This window comes from Mus musculus, chromosome X, assembly GCF_000001635.26.
Source record: "Mus musculus strain C57BL/6J chromosome X, GRCm38.p6 C57BL/6J".
NCBI lineage: Eukaryota > Metazoa > Chordata > Mammalia > Rodentia > Muridae > Mus > Mus musculus.
Genome location: NC_000086.7, coordinates 62,446,196 through 62,469,745, shown reverse-complemented (window position 1 = coordinate 62,469,745; position 23,550 = coordinate 62,446,196). Strand labels below are relative to the sequence as shown.

At 37.3% G+C, this 23,550-nt stretch overlaps 1 long non-coding RNA gene across 2 annotated transcripts; it reads right to left on the bottom strand.

The window, feature by feature from the left end:
• Positions 1-932: 932 nt before the first annotated feature.
• Positions 933-23,255, bottom strand: 4931400O07Rik (RIKEN cDNA 4931400O07 gene). Of its 2 annotated transcripts, none has more exons than NR_164353.1 (2): positions 23,177-23,255; positions 933-1,274 (listed from the first exon to the last, which is right to left on the bottom strand). It is a non-coding gene; the product is annotated as an RIKEN cDNA 4931400O07 gene (long non-coding RNA). The 2 variants fall into 2 exon arrangements; NR_164352.1 differs by lacking the exon at positions 23,177-23,255 and adding an exon at positions 1,450-1,755.
• Between the last annotated feature and the right edge of the window lie 295 nt (positions 23,256-23,550).

The following is a 23,550-nucleotide window of genomic DNA, read 5'->3' as shown; positions in this document are numbered from 1 at the left end:
ATTCCCTAGCAGTCAGCCCACAGCTACCACACATTGTTATGGGATTCAGAGAGGGCAACAAAATCCATGGAATGGAAAAAAACTGTTAACAAGACAAAACCAGAATGCAACACCTGCAATCACAATTATACCAAACTCAGATGCCTAAACACCAATGTAAAAACAAATCACTCCTACTCAAAACAAAATGCCTCCACCAGAGCCCTGCAACTTCCCTATAGTAAGATGTGAGGTGAAAAGGAAGAGACAAAGATGAAGCTTAAGAGCTGTTAGCACACCTGGAACACACAGAAAATCTCTACCAAAAGACATGCTGAAAAAATTCACTACATTGAGCTATTAAGGGGTAAGTTTAAGTAGAAATTTTTATTGGTGATTTCTTTCTGAATAAACTAATCATAGATTATAATTATATATCTGATATAACAGCAGATATGTTACTGCCCTTCCTATGTGTTTCTCTCACTATTAAATGTGCTGATTTCCACTGGACTTTGCAATGTCCACACCAGCAAGAAGGTGTCCATCAAATCTGACACCCTGATTTTTCAGCCTAAAAATTCCTCCCCTTCCATATAAACATCTCTGTTGTTGTGGTGTTTCAACAGGAAACAGATCAAGATGATGACCAAATAAAATATCAGCCTAATTATTACATCTCTCTTCTCTACAAATATCATACCTCTCTCTATCTACCTTTGTTGCCCAAAGACATTGAAACATCAAACCCATTGATTCCTCCCCAGTGCAAGAAAATGTTGACGGAATTCATCTTCAGTGTACAGCCTCCCTCCTGTCCCAATCTAACTGCTAACCAGAAGTTACACCCCATAACCCTAAGGCAACCCATAACTTTCCTTCCACGAGTTCTTTCCCCTTGACTTTTTCCCTCCCTCTCCAGAAACCAAATACAGCACACAGTGAGACGAAACTAATTTTCACTTAATATTTTTATTACATTTGATTCAAAAATGCCCAAACATTCTCATATGATGGTATACTATTTGATCTCATTACAAAAAACAAAATAACTACTGCTCTCAATTTTGGGGAGAGGATGCAGAACATTCTGCCACTGGGCCCGACCCAGATGAGACAATGGCATCATTTGGAATAAGAAATTCTTCATAACCCTCTGCATTCTCCTTCTTTTGACTTTTCCTTTCTTCATTTGAGTGGCAATAAAACACCATTATGATATGTTTTTTTTCTTCCTTCTCCTTTTCAAAACTGTCTTCAAGTACCGATTTTATTCTTGTCACCACTTTCCAGACCTATGAAGACAAAAATATATGACATTAATTCTAGGGAAATATAAGAGACTATCTTTATAAAAATGGCTGTGGGTTGAAGAATTATTTTATAGCAATAAAGACATGGAAGGAAAGATGGGTGACAACCTGGGGGAACTTGGGTGTGGAGAAGAAGGGAAACATAAGATCATCTGACCTTCTTATTTCCCTTGCTCTTCCTTGGACAACCGTGAGATCTTTTCTTTTGGCTTCTGATGTTTCGTCCTCCCTTATTCCTGCTTGTTCTTAAAACATCATCACAGTTGAATTCAGAGAGGGACTGTGAAGTAAAGCCAAGAATCTCTTCCCTAATATCTTGTTCTTTGCTAAATGCCATCACCTCAGTAATGGTCACCAAGCTGTGGCCGAAGCAGCTATGTTTAACTTCAATAAGCTGGCCTCTGTCCCTATGCAGGACAATGAGAAGTCACACCCTTTGGCTTTGGTTGAGAACAGGAATCTCCTTCAGCCAATGACATGTCAGGAATGGTGTGATGCTCACAAAGCTACAATTCCATGACGGAATTCAAGTTAAAGGATCTGGTTTAAAGGGGAAGTTTTTCTACAACATGACCTAAAATAATTTCAATATGATCATTCATCCTTCTTCTCTTCTATTTTAAAAAATATTGATCCATATGGTGTAATAAATTCTCCCCTGTCATTTTCCATAATAATCACATTTTCTATTTGTTAATAGTGTTAGGAGTCCTTAAAAATATATAGATTTAGATGTTGTTTTTGAAGTGTTTCTGAATATCTGGGTCCACATTTAAGTAGTTATCAGATTTTTCTTGATAAATTTTCTCTACCAGGGAACTATTCATGGTGAGTGTTATGGAGAAGAACAGAAACACTCCAGTCCGGTGCTTCTGCCACTAAGTGCCAATTAGCTAAATGTGTAAGTTAGATTTTTGGATCTTTAGCAGATGCATAGGACTACACCAGCATACCATAATCATCCACAATTCTAAGCAGAACCTGGACAGGATTGAGAACTGTATACTCCCTAGTGGAGATTAGAACAGTTCCAGAAACCAAAAGAAAGCAAAGCCCACAGATAATAGTGAGCAATAGCTGAATACCCTGTTGAAATGCCAAGTATGTGATCACAGAAAGGATGGACACTGCTTGCACCCAGAAGTTGTTTTTATGTTAAGAGTGATTGTACATTCACCAAAAGTATTAGTCTAATGATGAGAATTTCTAGAGTGAAGATGTCAGATACAGAGAAAAAGGACTGGGCAAATTCTTATGGTGGCTAAACAATGATGATGGAGTTAGCTGCCCTCATGGTCCTAAAGTCACAGTAATCACCATATTAGAGTAAATCAGCTATTCAAAGACAATTGACTCAATTCCCATGGACTGTAAATATATCATCTTGCATGAAAAGGCAGACCTTACAAGGATGACAGAGTAAGAAATGATGAGGTGGGGATAATATCTTGGATTACTCTGTTGGAAACAAAGTCCTTACTTTACACTAAAGAATACATAATAGGTAGAAACATGGAAATGGATTTTACAACTGGGAATGTTTCATAGAAAACTCAAATTCTCCTTTATGGTTACAAGAAACATCAAGGGATTTGTTAAGTACATTATTTCCTTTTTTATTGTTGGCAAAACTAACTCAAAAGAGGGAAGGTTTAGTTTCAATCACCATAGAAAGAAAAAAACAAGATATTGCAAGACAAACCCAAATTTAAACAATATATATCCACAAATCCAGCCCTACAGAAGATACTAGAAGGAAAACTACAACACATGTAGGCCAAGTATACACAAGAAAATACAAGAAATAAATAATCCCACACCAGAGAAACAAAGGAAAGAACACACACTACCATCAAAATAATGGACACAAAGAAGCTAAGTAACAGCAAAAGCTCACAGGAGTATGCTTGAATCTCACTCAGAAGGGGAATAAAATGGACATTGGAAGTAGATGGAGGGAGGGAACTGGGTGGGAGAAGAGGTAGGCAAAAGAACATGAGTAGAGATTAGGTGTGGTGAGATGGGGAAGAGGGGCTGTGAGACGCAATGTGAGTCGCAATGGCTGATGGAGCATGAGTATTTCTTTTTCTTTTTTTTCCATTTTTTATTAGGTATTTAGCTCATTTACATTTCCAATGCTATACCAAAAGTCCCCCATACCCACCCACCCCCAATCCCCTACCCACCCACTCCCCCTTTTTGGCCCTGGCGTTCCCCTGTACTGGGGCATATAAAGTTTGCATGTCCAATGGGCCTCTCTTTCCAGTGATGGCCGACTAGGCCATCTTTTGATACATATGTAGCTAGAGTCAAGAGCTCCGGGGTACTGGTTAGTTCATAATGTTGTTGCACCTACAGGGTTGCAGATCTCTTTAGCTCCTTGGATACTTTCTCTAGCTCCTCCATTGGGGGCCCTGTGATCCATCCAATAGCTGACTGTGAGCATCCACTTATGTGTTTGCTAGGCCCCTGCCTAGTCTCACAAGAGACAGCTATATTTGGGTCCTTTCAGCAAAATCTTGCTAGTGTATGCAGTGGTGTCAGCGTTTGGAAGCTGATTATGGGGTGGATCCCTAGATAAGGCAGTCTCTAGATGGTCCATCCTTTTGTCGCAGCTCCAAACTTTGTCTCTGTAACTCCTTCCATGGGTGTTTTGTTCCCAATTCTAAGAAGGGGCACAGTGTCCACACTTTGGTCTTCATTCTTCTAGAGTTTCATGCATTTGGCAAATTGTATCTTATATCTTGGGTATACTAAGTTTTGGGCTAGTATCCACTATCAGTGAGTACATATTGTGTGAGTTCCTTTGTGAATGTGTTACCTCACTCAGGATGATGCCCTCCAGGTCCATCCATTTGGCTAGGAATTTCATAAATTCATTCTTTTTAATAGCTGAGTAGTACTCCATTGTGTAGATGTACCACATTTTCTGTATCCATTCCTCTGTTGAGGGGCATCTGGGTTCTTTCCAGCTTCCCCACTTTCTCCCTACCTTTTCAACATAGTACTTGAAGTATTAGCCAGAGCAATTCGACAACAAAAGGAGATCAAGGGGATACAAATTGGAAAAGAGGAAGTCAAAATATCACTTTTTGCAGATGATATGATAGTATATATAAGTGACCCTAAAAATTCTACCAGAGAACTCCTAAACCTGATAAACAGCTTCGGTGAAGTAGCTGGATATAAAATAAACTCAAACAAGTCAATGGCCTTTCTCTATACAAAGAATAAACAGGCTGAGAAAGAAATTAGGGAAACAACACCCTTCTCAATAGTCACAAATAATATAAAATATCTTGGCATGACTCTAACTAAGGAAATGAAAGATCTATATGATAAAAACTTCAAATCTCTGAAGAAAGAAATTAAAGAAGATCTCAGAATATGGAAAGATCTCCCATGCTCATGGATTGGCAGGATCAACATTGTAAAAATGGCTATCTTGCCAAAAGCAATCTACAGATTCAATGCAATCCCCATCAAAATTCCAACTCAATTCTTCAACGAATTAGAAGGAGCAATTTGCAAATTCATCTGGAATAACAAAAAACCTAGGATAGCAAAAAGTCTTCTCAAGGATAAAAGAACCTCTGGTGGAATCACCATGCCTGACCTAAAGCTTTACTACAGAGCAATTGTGATAAAAACTGCATGGTACTGGTATAGAGACAGACCAGTAGACCAATGGAATAGAATTGAAGACCCAGAAATGAACCCACACACCTATGGTCACTTGATCTTCGACAAGGGAACTAAAACCATCCAGTGGAAGAAAGACAGCATTTTCAACAATTGGTGCTGGCACAACTGGTTGTTATCATGTAGAAGAATGCGAATTGATCCATACTTATCTCCTTGTACTAAGGTCAAATCTAAGTGGATCAAGGAACTTCACATAAAACCAGAGACACTGAAACTTATAGAGGAGAAAGTGGGGAAAAGCCTTGAAGATATGGGCACAGGGGAAAAATTCCTGAACAGAACAGCAATGGCTTGTGCTGTAAGATTGAGAATTGACAAATGGGACCTAATGAAACTCCAAAGTTTCTGCAAGGCAAAAGACACCGTCAATAAGACAAAAAGACCACCAACAGATTGGGAAAGGATCTTTACCTATCCTAAATCAGATAGGGGACTAATATCCAACATATATAAAGAACTCAAGAAGGTGGACTTCAGAAAATCAAATAACCCCATTAAAAATGGGGCTCAGAACTGAACAAAGAATTCTCACCTGAGGAATACCGAATGGCAGAGAAGCACCTGAAAAAATGTTCAACATCCTTAATCATCAGGGAAATGCAAATCAAAACAACCCTGAGATTCTACCTCACACCAGTCAGAATGGCTAAGATCAAAAATTCAGGTGACAGCAGATGCTGGCGTGGATGTGGAGAAAGAGGAACACTCCTCCATTGTTGGTGGGATTGCAGGCTTGTACAACCACTCTGGAATTCAGTCTGGCGGTTCCTCAGAAAATTGGACATAGTACTACAGGAGGATCCAGCAATACCTCTCCTGGGCATATATCCAGAAGATGCCCCAACTGGTAAGAAGGACACATGCTCCACTATGTTCATAGCAGCCTTATTTATAATAGCCAGAAGCTGGAAAGAGCATGAGTGTTTCTGATACAAGCCAGAGACCTGCAACAGTGAGTCTATGGCAGTGACCCTATCTGAGACTCCTAGCAGCTCAAGAGATTGAAGTGGCCAACTCCTGTAGCCAGGGGGACTTCAGTGCAGAGAGTTGGGAGATCAACCCACCCATAAAATCTTTGACCCATAGTTTGTCTTGTGTATAAGTTATGCAGAGATAAACATCTAGCAGAAATTGAGGGGATGTTGTGCTGATTTGAATATGCTTTGCCCAGGGACTGGCATTATAAGTAAGTGTGGCTGTGTTGGAGGAAGTGTGTCACTGTTGGGGTGGGCTTTGAGCCTCCTTTGCTCAGGCTCCTCCTAGTGTGGAAGAGACCCTCCTTTTCTTTGCCTTCCAAAGATAGTCTCCTCCTGGCTACACTAAAATTAAGATGTAGAACCCTCAGCTTCTTCTACAGCACCCTGTCTGCCTGGATATTGCCATGCTTCCTGTCATGATGATAATGGACTGAACCTCAGAATCTGTAGGCCATGTTATTCTTATGCAATGATTCCTATTCTAGCTTGTTAAAAATATACTTATCCAGGCACTGTGGCACTTACCCACACAATCAGGTACGTATCTGAGAAACAGGAGAAATTCCTTTTTTTTTCCCATTTTTTATTAGGTATTTAGCTCATTTACATTTCCAATGCTATACCAAAAGTCCCCCATACCCACCCACCCCCAATCCCCTACCCACCCACTCCCCCTTTTTGGCCCTGGCGTTCCCCTGTACTGGGGCATATAAAGTTTGCGTGTCCAATGGGCCTCTCTTTCCAGTGATGGCCGACTAGGCCATCTTTTGATACATATGCAGCTAGAGTCAAGAGCTCCGGGGTACTGGTTAGTTCATAATGTTGTTCCGCCTATAGGGTTGCAGATCCCTTTAGCTCCTTGGCTACTTTCTCTAGCTCCTCCATTGGGAGCCCTTTGATCCATCCATTAGCTGACTGTGAGAATCCACTTCTGTGTTTGCTAGGCCCCGGCATAGTCTCACAAGAGACAGCTACATCTGGGTCCTTTCGATAAAATCTTGCTAGTGTATGCAATGGTGTCAGCGTTTGGATGCTGATTATGGGGTGGATCCCTGGATATGGAAGTCTCTACATGGACCATCCTTTCATCTCAGCTCCAAACTTTGTCTCCGTAACTCCTTCCAGGGGTGTTTTGTTCCCACTTCTAAGGAGGGGCATAGTGTCCACACTTCAGTCTTCATTTTTCTTGAGTTTCATGTGTTTAGGAAATTGTATCTTATATCTTGGGTATCCTAGGTTTTGGGCTAATATCCACTTATCAGTGAGTACATATTGTGTGAGTTCCTTTGTGAATGTGTTACCTCACTCAGGATGATGCCCTCCAGGTCCATCCATTTGGCTAGGAATTTCATAAATTCATTCTTTTTAATAGCTGAGTAGTACTCCATTGTGTAGATGTACCACATTTTCTGTATCCATTCCTCTGTTGAGGGGCATCTGGGTTCTTTCCAGCCTCTGGCTATTATAAATAAGGCTGCTATGAACATAGTGGAGCATGTGTCCTTCTTACCAGTTGGGGCATCTTCTGGATATATGCCCAGGAGAGGTATTGCTGGATCCACAGGAGAAATTCCTAATCCCAGGCGTCAGGGTAATTTAAACAGCATAGGAAGAGTCATCCATCTTTTCTGTAGTTAAATAGTTTTCCTTAAGTTCTTAAATGTAGACTATCAGCCTATCAATTTACTTTAACGAATTTTAGTTTTGGTGAACAAATTGAGATTATAACATTTTCCAGGAAAATGGATAGACTTAGAATGTGTAATATTAAGTGAAGTTAAACAATCTCAGAAAGAATAAAACACATGTTCTTTCTCAAGTGCAGAATCTAATAACATATACACACATAGAAGCAAATGTACATGTGGGTACAATATAACATGGAAAAATAGAATAAGCACAAGAAGAAGAACAAGGGTATTACAAACACTTGAAATAAGGAAATGGACACAAGCTCTGAAAGAGTACTTAAAGCTGATTTGTTGTTGTTGTTGTTTTTTGTTTTTTGTTGTTGTTGTTTTTTGTTTTTTTGAGACAGGGTTTCTCTGTGTAGCCCTGGCTGTCCTGGAACTCACTTTGTAGACCAGGCTGGTCTCGAACTCAGAAATCTGCTTGCCTCTGCCTCCCGAGTGCTGGGATTAAAGGCGTGCACCACCACTCCCAGATCTTAAAGCTGAATTTTTATAGTTCTAATTTTGTCATAGATTTGTTTTTCATAATGGATATATATGATTTTCGTAAAATATAGTTCATACTGAAAATTCAAAATTTTAAAGTGAAACTCTACAGTTTCTACTCTGAATTCCTCTCCTAAATGTATGTATAGAAGTTAACCAAGTTGTGTAGATTTGGGTCTGTGATGATTTTATTTATTTACAAGTTTTTATGGTAAATATAAAATTATAAAATTAAAAGAATTTTGTTTTTCATAATACTGTGTGTGTATTTGGTTTTATGTATACCTTATGTAGTTCTGTCATTCTGACACTTAACCCCATCTGAGCTTTTTTTTTTTTTTAACCTTATTCTCATATTGGACTGTTTCTTTTATTTCTTGTCTTCACTTAACTCTTGCCAATAATTTTTAACTTTTATTGACTTATATAATACACTTTTTGTCTTTTTCTCTCTAACATACACACCTCTCTATTCTTTATTACTTTTATGGTTTTATCCTGATTTCATAAACAGGCCAAACAGTTTATTTTATTAATATATCACTGTATGTTATCTAGGAAATATCTTTTTAAATGATTCATCTATCTTATTTATTTTGTGTTGCAGGCCTGTGAGTGCCATGGCATCCATGTCAAAGGACAAGAAATTAGAAAATATTTCCTTCTTCTGCCATGTGTGTTTAGGGATGGTATGCAGGCCACCAAACTTAGCAGCAAGTGTCTTAATTCTCTGAGTTATCACACAAGTTCTTAAATGTCTGTTTGTTTTCAGAAGTATAACTTTTAAAAGCTTTGTGTGGTGAACATATGAAATGATATTCATTTCTGTAAGTTGAGTAATCACTTAGATATAAATTGGGATGTCTATGGATATGGTCAAGTTTTTCAAATGATATTTTCTATTAGAGTGGAGTAGCCTTGATCTTTCTCTTGGGGTCATTCCCAAATATTCATTTGCTGTGAATCTGTCCAAGAGAAGAATGTGCAGAGTTAAAGAGTTGGGCAATGGATATGAGTATGGATATGAATAAAAGTCTAACTCTTCTATATGCAGGATTCTAGATAATTCTCTGACTTTCAGTCTTGATCCTTATATTACCTTCTACTTTAGTTGGTTCCTCCATATCTAAACTTTTAGAGATGCTAAGTGGCAAATTTATTCACTCCTTATTGTTGCTCTTGTCTAAAGACATTTTTCTTTCAGCCCTCTGGTTTGTGCTAAATCACTGTCTCCCTACTGTCCAGCATTTCATCAAAGGTAAGTCCCTGTAAGTTCTGAAAGTCTCTCACCTTCCAGGTCTCTGGTGCATTTTGAGGGGTCCCCCCATCCTCCTGTTTCCTGAGTTTTCCTGTCTACATTCTTTCTTCTGGTCCTCAGGGCTTCAGTCCTTTTGCCTCGCCCAACATCATATCAGGGTCCCCTCCCCCCCACCCAGTCCACTTTCCCTCTCAGGTCCCTCCCTCCCTTCCTCCCTCCCTCCCACTTTTGATTGCTTTTTTCTCTCTCCCAAGGGGGACTAAGGAGTCCTCACTTGGTTGGTCACTTCAGCTTGTTGAGCCTTTTGAATTCTGGGGACTGTATCTTGCGTATTCTGTATGGTTTGTGTGTGTGTGTGTGTGTGTGTGTGTGTGTGTGTGTGTGTTGTTGTTGTTGTTGTTGTTGTTGTTGTTGTCTCTGTTTTTTGGTTATGTTTTTTGGCTAATATCCACTTATTAGTGAGTACATACTATGCATGTCCTTTTGAGTCTGAGTTACCTCACTCAGGATGATATATTCTAGTTCCATCCATTTGCCAGTAAAAGTCAGGATGTCCTCATTCTTTTTTTTTAAATTAGGTATTTTCTTAATTTACATTTCCAATGCTATCCCAAAAGTCCCCCATATGCTCCCCCCACTCCCTTACCCACCCACTCCTACTTCTTGGCCATGGCTTTCCCCTGTACTGAGGTATATAAAGTTTGCAAGAAAAATGGGCCTTTCTGTCCTCTGATGGAGGATGTCCTCATTCTTAATAGCTGAGTAGTATTCCATTGTGTAAATGAACCACATTTTCGGTATCTATTCTTGAAGACAGGACATCAAATGAGGGATGGGGTTGCCATCCCACAGTCACACCTCTGACCCATAGTTTTTTTCTGTCTGAAAGAATTACATGGATGGAAATGTAGAGAAGCCTGAGGAACAGAAGTGACAGGAAAAGAAGTGACAGGCCCAAAGTAGGATCTAGCTCAAGAGTAGGTCCTAAGGCCGAGCCTATTACTGAGCCTATTACTGAGGCTATGTATGGCACACTCACAAAAAGTGATCTATCATGACTGCCCTACGAAATACCCAACAGGCAGCTGAAAGAATCAGATGCAGATATTTGCACCTAAACAATGGACAGAAGCAGCTGACCCCTGTTGTTGAATTAGGGAAGGATGAAAGAACTTGAGGAGAATGAAGATCCTGTAGGAAGACCAGTAATCTTAATTAATCTGGACCCCTGAGATCTTTTAAATGGTGGAGTACCAAACAGACAGCATACACCAGCTGATATGAGGCCTCCAACACACATACAGTAGAGGACTGCCGGGTCTGTGTTCATTCAGAGATGGCGCACCTAACCCTCAAGAGATGTGAGGCCCAAGGGAGTTTAAAGGTCAGGTGGGGTGGGTGGTGGGGGCATCCACATGGAGACAGGGTGATGTGGGAAGGAGGTGTCGGATGTGGAGGAATCAGAAGGAGGATGGGGAAGCAGAGAGTGGAATATGGAGTGTTAAAATGAGTTATAAATAAAATTAAATTAAAAAATCATTTACCACTGTGTTATCTGTCTTTAAAAAATGTGGTTATCTACATTGTCCTCTGCCTTTGTCTTCATCTTTGTGAGTTTATACTACATCCATTCTTATGCACCAATATTTTAGTATAATTTTAAGGCAATTAGAGAAGTAATGAGTTTAGTTTATTAAACTAAATGGAAGTGATCTAATAAGTATTTGAAAAAAGTTGATAGCAAACCATGGATGAAGGAATGATAAAGTATTGCAAATATATTAAACTTTTTGTGAAATAAGAATGATAAAATATTCTGTGCTTTAAATTTATAGTTCTTAAACATCAGAAAACTGATTGAAATTAAAATGGTAATTGTTAGTTAAGTAACATGTATAAGTATGTAATTGTAAATTACTCTTTCAGAAGAACATTCATTCATATACATTTGCTTATGAAATAAGGTTAGTAAAGTACATTTACTACTCTTAGTTGTTATCCAAACCAAAATTTTGTTAGAGAAAAAACGTTGGTGGTGGGCGAGACATTTTGGGGGGAGATAAGACAACAAAATTTAATAGTTCAAAACTGTCATCATTACCTTTTCATCTCTGTGATAAATGATCTAAGATAAACCACTTGAAAGAAGAAAGACTCATTTTGTTTATGATTGCAGAAGTTTCAATTCAGGGTGCTCCTCATCCCTTTGTGCCCCCAGCAGGTGGCAGGTGTTTGGAACAAAATTAATTGTACCCAGAAGGCCAAAAAGAAGGGTCATGGCATGTTTAAAATATCCTTTTCAAGGCCAAATACCTAACTTTCTTCAACTGTGTTCTACTTCCTTTGCACACTACCTATGAATACTGCTACCCTGGAGCCTTAGCATACAACACAGAAGCTTTACAAAAATACTCCAGATCCGATCTACAACAGAGCAGTTTCCTCAAGGTCACCTGTTAAGTGAGTGTTCAGTGGATAAATTGAAGTCATACATTCTGATTATTGAGCTTTTTACCTCTAAATGTAGCCTAAAACCACTTAATATCATTTCTAGTTGCAATAAATTTATTTCTGAGATGAGTAGTATTCTCCAAAAAGGAATAAGTAATAAATTAATGAGCAAAGTAGTTGAATGATTACAGATAATTACATTAATTTAGAAAATATTATATAGACATTGAACTTTATCTAATATTAATTGAAAATTGGAATATTTTATTTAAGTATTAACATATTTGCAATTCAATTTTGCCATATTGGTACATATTTTCTATTATAATTAATGTTAAAAATCACTCCTTTCAAAAGCAAAATTAAAAAGTTAAACCCCAATTGCCACACTATTCAATGTAATATATATTTAGCCAAAATTTATGCAACATTTGCAGGTTCTAATAAGAGCTATTTGGATCAAATGACTTAATACTATGACATTTAAACATCTCTTTTTTATATCTTTTCAAGGTTTTGCTCCTAGTTAATAATATAATTTGAGTGCTATTATTTTAATTGTATCATATGACTATTTATGGCTCTAAAATAAGAGATGACATTGGTATCTGAATATGGAGTTATAATTCATTTGCATAATGAGTTAAATGAGTCTCCCAAGGCTGAAAACCATAATCGTTTCCTTATCCTGCAACACAGGAATTTCCAGGCAAATATGATAAGAAATGATTATGATCATTGGAACACAAAGCTTTGTTCTTTTGGATGTGGAAAATGTTTTTAGTCATTAAGTGAATGATCTCAGACAATCTTAACAAGAAAAAAATTGATTTCTGATAAGTACAGAACAGGATATAAGGGAACAAATATTATTGTTTAATACATTTATTGATTCATAAACTGGATTGTTTTTGTCATGTGTAGACTGAGTCTATTACTCGATATAGCTGTGGTCCAAGGAGACCAAGATACATTTCAAGCTGGCAACAGTTCTTGGCAGCATTGTCCAAGTGGTATTACTTTTGCAGGTATGAAAGATGCAGAATTTAGGATCTCATGACTCTTTGCTCTTTTACAGAACAGCTGGAAGCAGACAGTCTGTAACCGTTCCAGAATCTCAAATAGGAGGCCCTGAGAGGCTATTTCCTGAAGCTATGAAGGAGATGCCTAAACTGCAATGGAGCTTCATAGAATGTTGGAAATGCCAGGACTGTTGGATACCCATAAAATAAAGCTGTAGGTATGGAATGGAATCAGCCCAAAATAGAGGCTGTATGAGCTGCAGGCTGAATAGCTGGAGGGGTGAGATTACTCAAGCCCTCTGGAGCAAAGATTCTTCAATCATAAGCCCTCAAATATATACACAGAGCTGCAGGATTTTTTTCTTTGTTGGGGGTTCAATCTTACTTTGGTATTATCACTTGTTGATATGCTCCATTCTTTTTTTTTTTTTTTTTGACAAAGAATCTTTTATTCAATGATATTTTATACTAGAAGCATGTAGTTGTGTTTTGAATTTGCAGGGCTCATATATAAGATATGTTTAAGTCTCAAAAGTGTTTCTAGACTTATTCTTTTAAGCAGTGTTGACGTAGATAAATATTGAAATGAGGAGGAGGCTTTTGGTGTCATGATTCATGAATTTTGTATTATGATGTCACGCCCATGAGCTTATGGGGCCTGAGAGTAGATGATCATCACAAAACAATGAATTTGGTGTCAAATTGATAAGGGATAAAATTTTGATGATTAAAGTTGATAAATAATTTGACAGGATCTAGGATCTCTTAGGAGACAAGACACTAAGCATGCTCATAAGGTATTATCTAAATTACATTATTTGAGGTAGGCCATCATATCTGTCAGCTATACCATTCCTTGGGCTGGATTACCAGATCAAATACAAAATAGAATACAAGCAGATCACTAGCATTCATCACTGTGTTCACTGATTTTGGATAGAATGCAAGCAGCCACCTCCTGTTCCAGCTGCATGAGTTCACTGCTATGACTGACCTCCAACTTTACATGGAAGGAAACCCATTAATACTTATGTTGCTCCTAGTTAGGAATTTTGTCACATTAAAGAGAGACATAAGTAATGTATGTAGCTTAATTTAAAGTAATTAATACAGTTTAGAGTGTTGCTTATTTATAATCCTGTTGGAGACAAACAGAAAATTGAGACTGAAGGATTTCAGAGATAGTCTAAAGATAGCTCATGAAGAAGTTAGTGCATTCTAACGAAAATGTTCTTCATTTTGTTGAAAGCAGGGGACACTGACATTTCAAAACACAGTATGACAAGATAAGAACTCTTTAGAGATACGAATCATGGTCTAAATCTAAAGACAAGAAGAGGACAAAAAGAAGCTAATTGGAGGGGAGAACAACATACGTAATGCTTTCTTCTATATGTGAATCTAGATTTGAATATATTTGTGCATGTGCACTTGTGTGAATATGGGTACACATACTGCACGTGGAAGAAAAAAGGATAATGGTAGGAAGAATGGACTCAGTGAGAGAAGAAAATTAAAGACAGGTAAGTCAGTAGCATATGAATATGCACAGAAATTTTCTATGTATATATGAGTGTGTAATTATATAAAATTAAAATATGTCATAATGAAACTCATTTTTTTCACTAAAACCCAGTAAAAGAATGAGAAATAATTTCAAAGTTAAAACAAAATGTAGAAATTAGCTGAATAATTGAAATGCATCTTTCAAGAGTAGAATTGCTGGGTCTTCAACTAGATCTATTTACAATTTTCTGAGGAACCTCCAGATTGATTTCCAGACCGGCTGTAACAGTTTGCAATCCCACCAACAATGGAGGAGTGTTCCTCTTTCTCCACATCCTCACCAGCATCTGCTGTCACCTGAGTTTTTGATCTTAGCCATTCTGAATGGTGTGAGGTGGAATCTCAGGGTCATTTTGAATTGCATTTCTCTGATCACTAAGGACTTCTTTAGGTGCTTCTCAGCCATTTGAGATTCCTCTGTTCAGTTTAGTTCTATACGCCATCGTTTATTTGGGTTGATGGGTTTTTGATAGTTAGCTTCTTGAATTCTTTATATATTTTGGAGATTAGCCCTCTATCAGATGTTGGGGTTAGTGAAGATTTTTTTTCCAATCTGTAAGTTGCCGATTTGTCTTATTGACAATGTTCTTTGCCTTACAGAATCTTCCTAGTTTCACAAGGTCCCATTAATCAATTCTTGATCTTAGAGGATGAGTCATTGGAGTTCTGTTTAGGAAATTTCCCCCTGTGCCAATGAGTTCAAGACTCTTTCCTACTTTTCTTCTATGAGATTCAGTGTATCTAGTTTTATGTGGAAGTCCTTGATCCACTTGGAGTTGAGCTTTATGAAAGGTGACAAATAGGGGTCTATTTTCATTTTGCTACATACAGACAGCCAGTTCACCTCCAGCAGGGAGACAAGGCATCAAGTGAGGGAGGGGGTTGCCATCTCAGTCAAAACTCTGACCCATATTTGTTCCTGTCTTAAAGAACTGCAGAGATGGAAATGGAGAGGAGCCTGAGGAAAAGAAGGTCCAGTGACAGGCCAAAAGTGCGATCTAGCTTAAGGGGAGACCCCGAGGCCTGACAGTACTACTGAGGCTATGCAGCATTCACAAAAAGGAACCTATCATGACTGCCCTCTGGAAGACCCAACAAGCAGCAGAATCAAATGCAGATATTTGCTCCCAACCAGTGAACAGAAGCTCCTGAACCCTGTGGAATGGGGAAGGCTGGAAGAAGCTGAGTAGGAGGGCAACCCTGTAGGACGACCAGCAGTTTCAGTTAACCTGGATCCCCGAGATCTCTCAAACACTGGACCACCAACCAGGCAGCATACACCAGCTGATATGAGACCCACAACACATATACAACAGAGGATTGCCTGTTATGGGTTCAGTTAGAAAAGATGTACCTACCCCTCAAGACATTAGGGTCCCCAGGGTGTTTAGAGGGACCGGTCTGTTTGGGTGGATGGTGGTGACATCCTCATGGAGACAGGGGATTGGTAGGAGATATGGGATGTGTTACAGTCAGAGGGTGGACTGGGGCAATGGGGAATAAAATCTGGAGTGAAGGAAGAAAGAAAGAGAGAGAAAGAGAGAGAGAGAGAGGGAGGGAGGGAGGGAGGGAGAGAGGGAGGAAGAAAGAAATGTATCATGGTAAAATTTCTCTTTGTATGTATAGGAAACTGACATCTTTTGTTTATCATCATATCACTTCATAATATATTTCTACCTTTATCTGTTATGAATACAATACTTGGTGTGATTATGGAAAACTTTTTTTTATTCTCTATGTTTATCTTTTTATGTTGGCAAATGAGAATATTCTAATGTTTTGGCCAGAATTAGCTTTTGTTCTGTTGTCTAATCAAAAAAAAAAAAAAAAAAAAACCTTATGCAAAGTGTCATGGGAATTCTTATGGAATTTTTATAGCATGGGAGAGTGGGACATTTACTCCAATGGCATCCTAAAGTAAATCTTTTTGAACAGGAAATTGGAAATATCTCTCAAAAGAAGAATGTTCTTTCATGGCTAAATGTCAAATCACAAACTGGTTTCTTATCTTTATATTCCCACTACAGCAATATTGGAAAGATTTTGAAGGTCTCTATCTGGAGAACAAAGACAAAATTATGAGTTAGGATAGTTGTGATAAGGTAGATACTGAGAAAGTCTCAAAGAATGACTTTTATTTCAAATGCGACTCCTAATACATGCTTTCACTATAACTGATAATTTAGAAATGCTTAATTTAAATTCAAGTACACACTACTGAAATTATTTTCTTAGAGGCTCCCACAGGAAGCTAATTAGCAATTTTGTTTTCAAAAAAATATTTTATAGATCTCCATTTAAATTTTCAGTTGATAAATAATAAATATGCATATTTATGAAATATAATGTGGTATTATAATCTATGTATATATTATAGAAAATTCAATACAGCTAAGTAAAACACACACACAGGCACAATATCATCAGCATATCATCATCATCATCTCATCAATTTACCACTTTGGTAAGAATGTTAGTTTTTGCAAGATTCCTAACAGTGGAGATAAATATATCTCTGACTCTTTTGCATGCTCTTGAGACTCATTTCCTCTTATTGCGATACTTGTCCAGTCTTGATATGAATTCTTGAGCCTTGTATTGTTTGTTCTGTTTGGCTGTCTTCACTTAGAGGGCTGAACTTTTTCTGAAGAGGAAACTGAGGGGAGTCATCTTGGAGAGAAGAGATGTGGGTGGTCTAGGCTAGGAAGAGTGGTAAGAGGGAAAACTGAGTTTGGGATACATTGTATTGGGAGAAAAATCTATTTTCAATAAAAAAAGAATGTTAAAATATAGATTTAAAAATTTACAATCTAGAAATATATTTTTACTGTTGACTTTACATAGTGCAATTAGTTATAAGGTGTTTTTTTTTTTTAGCTGAAAATAACTATGTCCTTCAGAAAAATCTCATTTGCCACATCACTATTTACCTCAGCCTCTATAAAACAACTTTTATGCTCACAATCTCATTGAGTTCAACCTATTCAAATTTACATATCAGTTAAGTCATGGGTTATTTGTCTTTTATTCCTGAGGTATTTAATTTAGCATAATGGTGTCTAATGTCATACATCTTCTTAGGACTGACATACTGTATATTGTATAGTATTCATATATATCTGAAAATATATGGTATGCATGTACTTACATGAATTTTACCATAATTTCTTTATATATTTTATTTGTTTAGTAATAAACATGTTCACATCTATATTTTGGCATTAAAGAATAATACTAAAATGAATGGGGGAAGGGTCTAAAAAAGTCCTATTTCTAGTTTAGTAGCTACTGGTAATTGACAGCCAGTGGGGTGCAGAGGGAGTTGCTTTCAGGGATGATGCACCTGATAGGCTGCTAGTTCTCACATAGACAGCCTTACATCCATGTACATAATTTTCTGCCACTTAATTTAAAAGTCCAAGCTTGTACAGTCCCTTAAATTGTATGATACTATTTAATAAAAAAATAAGTTTTAAAATATTTTGTTGACAACCATCTATAATTCAGGAATGATGGCAACAGCTACAGTTTTAAATGTGAACATGGCATATACAGTTCTTCTTTAAAGAGTAAAACAGACATGTCTTCAACTTCTAGGAATTTACTGCCTGGAAGAAGACACAAATAAGCATACCAAAGCATGACAACTGCTATGATGAAGGAAGAAAAAAGATAACAGCATACAGAAGCATTCTCAACCCAGGAACTACAAGCAACACTTTTAAAGGCGACAGGACAGATAAAATGAGATCAGATGAAGAGGATGACACAGGTATTAAGGAAGATAGTTTAGAAGAGTTTGTTCCAGGCAGATAGCAATTGTTCTTGAAACAGTTTATTTCATTTTGAAATGTCCTCTATAATGAAGTTAAGCCACAATTTATGCAATTATTCTATAAATTCAGGGTAAAGTATACCATGCATATTAAGAATATGTACCTCTCCCATATCCTTCTACAAACATAAATTAAAACTTGTTGAAAATATGTATTTCTACAAATTCACTTAAACATATTTCAAATACTGAGTGCTTCTTTACTTTATTCATTTAAGTTACTAGTACAGTCAAGCTATTGTTTTAAATTACTACACTCACCCCATACTCAAGGTCCTTTTTTCCATATAATTCTGTGAAATAATTTTTTGCAGTACTTTGAATGAAATCTTGGGATTTGCATGGGCTAGGTCATGCTGCATGACTAAACTATGCTCTAGTCCTCATTCTCTAACACTAATAGATATAATAATTAATACTTTAAATATTTAGTGTTTCATTATTCTAATTAATATATTATATTTAATTTTTCTGCTGAGTGGACACCTTTACATTTTTGTTGACTTTTAAAAACTATAAATAACAGCTTAATAAACTTCTATATAAATAAATTATTTGTTGCTGCTTTTTGTGCACATTGAGCACTAAGAATAGAATTCCAGAATTGGTGAAGTTTTAAGAATTCATGGAAAACATCTGATTAAGATGGATATACATTTACATTTGTTCCTTGAGACAATAACTTCATTTGTTTCAGCTATGGCTCTATTGTCTATAAACTGTGGAAACAATTATATCATGACTCAAAATTAAACAAGTTAATTTAATAATCTGTATACTAAATTGGCTATAATATAAAAAATACTACTGAACAAAAGGCTACTATTTCTGTGGCCAGAAAAGATGCTAGAAACAATTGGTAAGGCTAGTGATTGTAGTTCTATAAATAAGAGATTATTGAAGATTATACCATTGTGGTAAACATAACAATATGTCAGTGTATCAACTCAAGAAAATTATTCAGAGGTTGAGGATCCCATTAGTATAGCATGTGTTAACATGTGTATACAGGGATTTACTATCTAGCACTTCAAATAGTTAAAAGAATTATTTCATTTGTATTAGTGAGACTTGTTCATGAATTAATTCAATGCAATCATAAGAGAATGTGAGGTTGTTGGATAGTTTAAAAGATATTATCTCTAGTGAAGGAAGAAAAACCACACATATAAGCATGAATATATTCCTTATATATGTACCTAACAAAAGCAAATTCTATATTATAATAGCCTAATAACAACCCTTGCTTATAAAGTATGGATTATGTAGTAATTTAACGAGTTAATGTTTTATTTTTGAAATAGAGAAGTATGCTGAGCTCTGCTAACTTGTTGAAGCCCCTTCTCTTATCTTGCGAAGGTAAATGCTTGCAAAATCCTGCCTTGACAAATGATTAGCACTGCCACCTGGTCAACAGTTAAGCCACAGATGCTGTGTGTTAAGGATGGAATGTTTGAACTGATACCTGCAGTGTTTGTTCCTGCACTCATCTCTACCCTAGATGGAAATGTTCCTTAGAGGGCATGGAACTCAACAACCTTCCTTAGATAATCATGTACACAGGGGGTTCAACACTAATATCTAGCTCTCTGTAAGAAAGTATAAGCAAAGGCTGGATTTTTACAAAGCATTAGCTAGGCTTCAAGCTCACATTAATAAAAGTGAGTTCTCTCATCAAGTATCTGCTTTTTCTTTACTAGTTTCTATGATTCTATAACATTCTAAGTGAAAAGTATATAACTGACAATTTTAGAATTGGAAAGATTAGAGGAAAAGGATTTCAGTATGCATCAAATTGGCACCAAGAACAAACTAAAGTATGATTCCACCAAAGGTCAAATTTGCTCAAACATCAGTTTATTGAGCTTCCTTATAAAGCATAAGTGAATAATTACTTTGAGAGCTTGGGTTACCCCAAAACAAATATATAATGTCAAAGTCTCTCTCCACAGGATAGATGAGGGCCATATAGAAGACACATGCTATAGTCCTACCTTTAATCCGTCTCCCAATTCCTCAGTGGTTTAACATTTCTCAAGATCACTTGCAGTTGGAAAGAAAGTAATAAAATAAAGCTGGGGACTTAGGCAAGAATCTCCCAACACCTTCCCTCCATCCACTGAAGAGTACTAATAGTTCCCCTATTGTTAAACATACCTGGCTATAACTGTACTGTTCTGCTCTAGTTGCTGTGGCTACAAAGCAAAGTTAAGAATGACTACATATAACTTCAGGAGGAGAAAATACTATGTAACAAGAACTTACTTTTAACATGTTTGAGTGGATAATTTTAGACAGCTAAGCAGAGATGTCCACTAGACAATTGGAAATACAAGCTTCTTTAGCTTCTTGTTGAAAGAAACACTTGTTGAGTTATAAATGCAAAAGCCTTCTATGTATAAATTATGCATATAATTGTGAACTTAGGCAAGAATAGCAAGAGATTGGAAAGAGGAGGGTATAGTGACTAATCCACAGGCCTTGCCAACATTTCTGTGTGGGTATTTAAAAAGAAACCAGAAAGAGTGATTACAGGTGAGATAGGAAGAAAACCAGGTAACAATGGTGTCACAGAAACCTTGGGAAGGAAATAAATATTTTACTTTGAAGTTCAGCCCTGAATGACTTCAATATATACCTTTATTGATTCCTTGAGACCTTCATGCATTGGGCTTTGATCATTTTCATTCTCCTCTTACCAGATCCTCCCCAAACCTCTTACCCTACTGCCTACCAAATATCCTCACTGCCCCTCACATACACACGTTCACACATTCACATGTTCACACGTTCTCTCTCTCTCTCTCTCTCTCTCTCTCTCTCTCTCTCTCTCTCTCACACACACACACACACACACACACACACACATACTGTAAAGTCCACTCTAGTGCTCTATTTCACAGTTATCATACCATTTTTTAAAATTTTTTATTAGGTATTTTTCTCATTTACAGTTCCAATGCTATCCCAAAAGTCCCCCATACCCACCCACCCCCACTCCCCTAACTACCCACTCCCCCTTTTTTGGCCCTGGTGTTCCCCTGTACTGGGGCATATAAAGTTTGCAAGTCCAATGGGCCTCTCTTTCCAGTGATGGCCAACTAGGCCATCTTTTGATACATATGCAGCTAGAGACAAGAGCTCTGTGGGGGTACTGGGTAGTTCATATTGTTGTTCCACCTATAGGGTTGCAGATCCCTTCAGCTCCTTGGGTACTTTCTCTAGCTCCTCCATAGGGGGCCCTGTGATCCATCCATAGCTGACTGTGAGCATCCACTTCTGTGTTTGCTAGGCCCCGGCGTAGTCTCACAAGAGACAGCTATATCTGGGTCCTTTCAGCAAAATCTTGCTAGTGTATGCAATGGTGTCAGCATTTGGAAGCTGATTATGGGATGGATCCCTGGATATATACCATTTTTAAGCAAATAGCAAAACTATTGCCTTTTCTCACCATCAATATCTTATCAGACATAAGTGGGACTTTATTCTCATCCTTTCTTCTTTATGTTAAGATTTTTGTCTAACTAGTACTTTTGTACCTCCTTTGCATACTGTCACAATTGCTGTAAGTTCATATATGCACTGGCCTTATTGTGTCTAGAAACACAGCTTCATTGAAGCTTTCTGGCACCTCTGGCTTCACCCTATCATCTGCATAGGTAACTGAGTTTTAAGGGGAAGTGTTTGATAAAGATATTCTCTTTACACTAGTGTTCAATAGTGTTTTACTCTGCGCATTGTCCTGTTGTTATTCCATGTATTAACTACTATCTACTTCAAATAAGCTATGCTTTTGACAATCAAATGATGTGCTAAACTATGGGTATAGCAATAAGTCAATCAGAGTCACTGTAATGCTGTCTGTTTAGTAGACAGTGGGTTATAGGATTTTCCCTAGAGCCCATGAAATGTCTAGACACAGGATCTTGACCTTATGGACAATTTCAGTTAGGGATGTCCTCTCATAAAATGGGGCTTTAGTCCAATAAAATGATAGTTGATTACTCCCATCACATTTGTGCCCCTTGTGGACCAGTGGGCACATCTTCCCAGGCAGACCATTATTGTAGTTTGCAAACCTCACTGCTAGGTAGGTTAATAACTGTTTTCCTCCTCCAGCAACATCTTTCCAAAATATGAATGTTTGCCAGCAACAATAAAGCTTTCAGTTCAATATTACCTAGATTTCTCTGTGTTTTGTAACTCAAGGATATGGTATCTTCAGCAATAAGGTTGCATGACATTGGCAATAATTTAATGTTTGTGGAGGGGAATTGATAGAACTGTATTGAACAACAACTCAAATCAGGTAACCCATTTCTGGTACTATTTTTTTTTTTTTTTTTTTTACTGTTAGTGATATTTTGTGGGCCAGTTATGTTGTCTGGTTGTGTTATTATTTGTAGCAATATAAGATTACTACATTTAAGCTTTTAATGTGTTTCTGCATTTAGAAAGCTTCTATAGTTGAACTTTTCCATGTGGCTTTTTTGAGAGGCCCTTACTATTAATTCTCCCTACTCATAAGCTCACCTTTACCCTTTCTTTGTCTTCCTATCACACAGCCTGTTTAACCTTTTACTCCTCTTGGTTGTTTCCTTTGGCTGCTGCTTTCATCTTCATTTTCCTAGTGCTTCTCTTTCTCCCTTCCATTAATCTCTTCCAAAATTTTGAATTTTAGAATGACTGTAATTTCCAGAACAATCACTCAGGAACACATCAAAACAATTTCTCCTTCAAGCCTTTCTTCCTAAAAATTATCTCCTCTCCTGAGAAAAAAGTAACATTAATAATTCTTCTGCCTTGTCTCTTTAATTATCCACACAGCCTGAAATGTGAGAACAACAGCATGACTGAAAGACTACTATCTTTGAACCCGAATAGCCCCCTTACCTCTGGTGGACTATGGTCCAGCTTGAACAGCTCTCTTCTTGGAACTGCATTCCAGCCTTAACAGCCATCTCAACCTTCCTGTGGCTAGTAGTTTCAATTCCCTAAAGTCAACACCACTAATATCCTTCCTGCACTATGCACATTTTTCAAGCTGGACATCATCCACTTTGGACAGTCCCCCTTGGAGTAGAGGACTACCTTAGCCTTTTCTGTGCCCATGTTCTTGTGTTTGCTTTTCTTTTTAAAAACTCCGTATTGTCTATCAGTTGCTACTATTCTTTACTCAAATTTCATTCAGGAGACTTTAAATTTTTGTTTTTAACCCAGGTCTCAGATTCCCAAGAGTCTTTTATATGTTACATAGAAAATCTCTT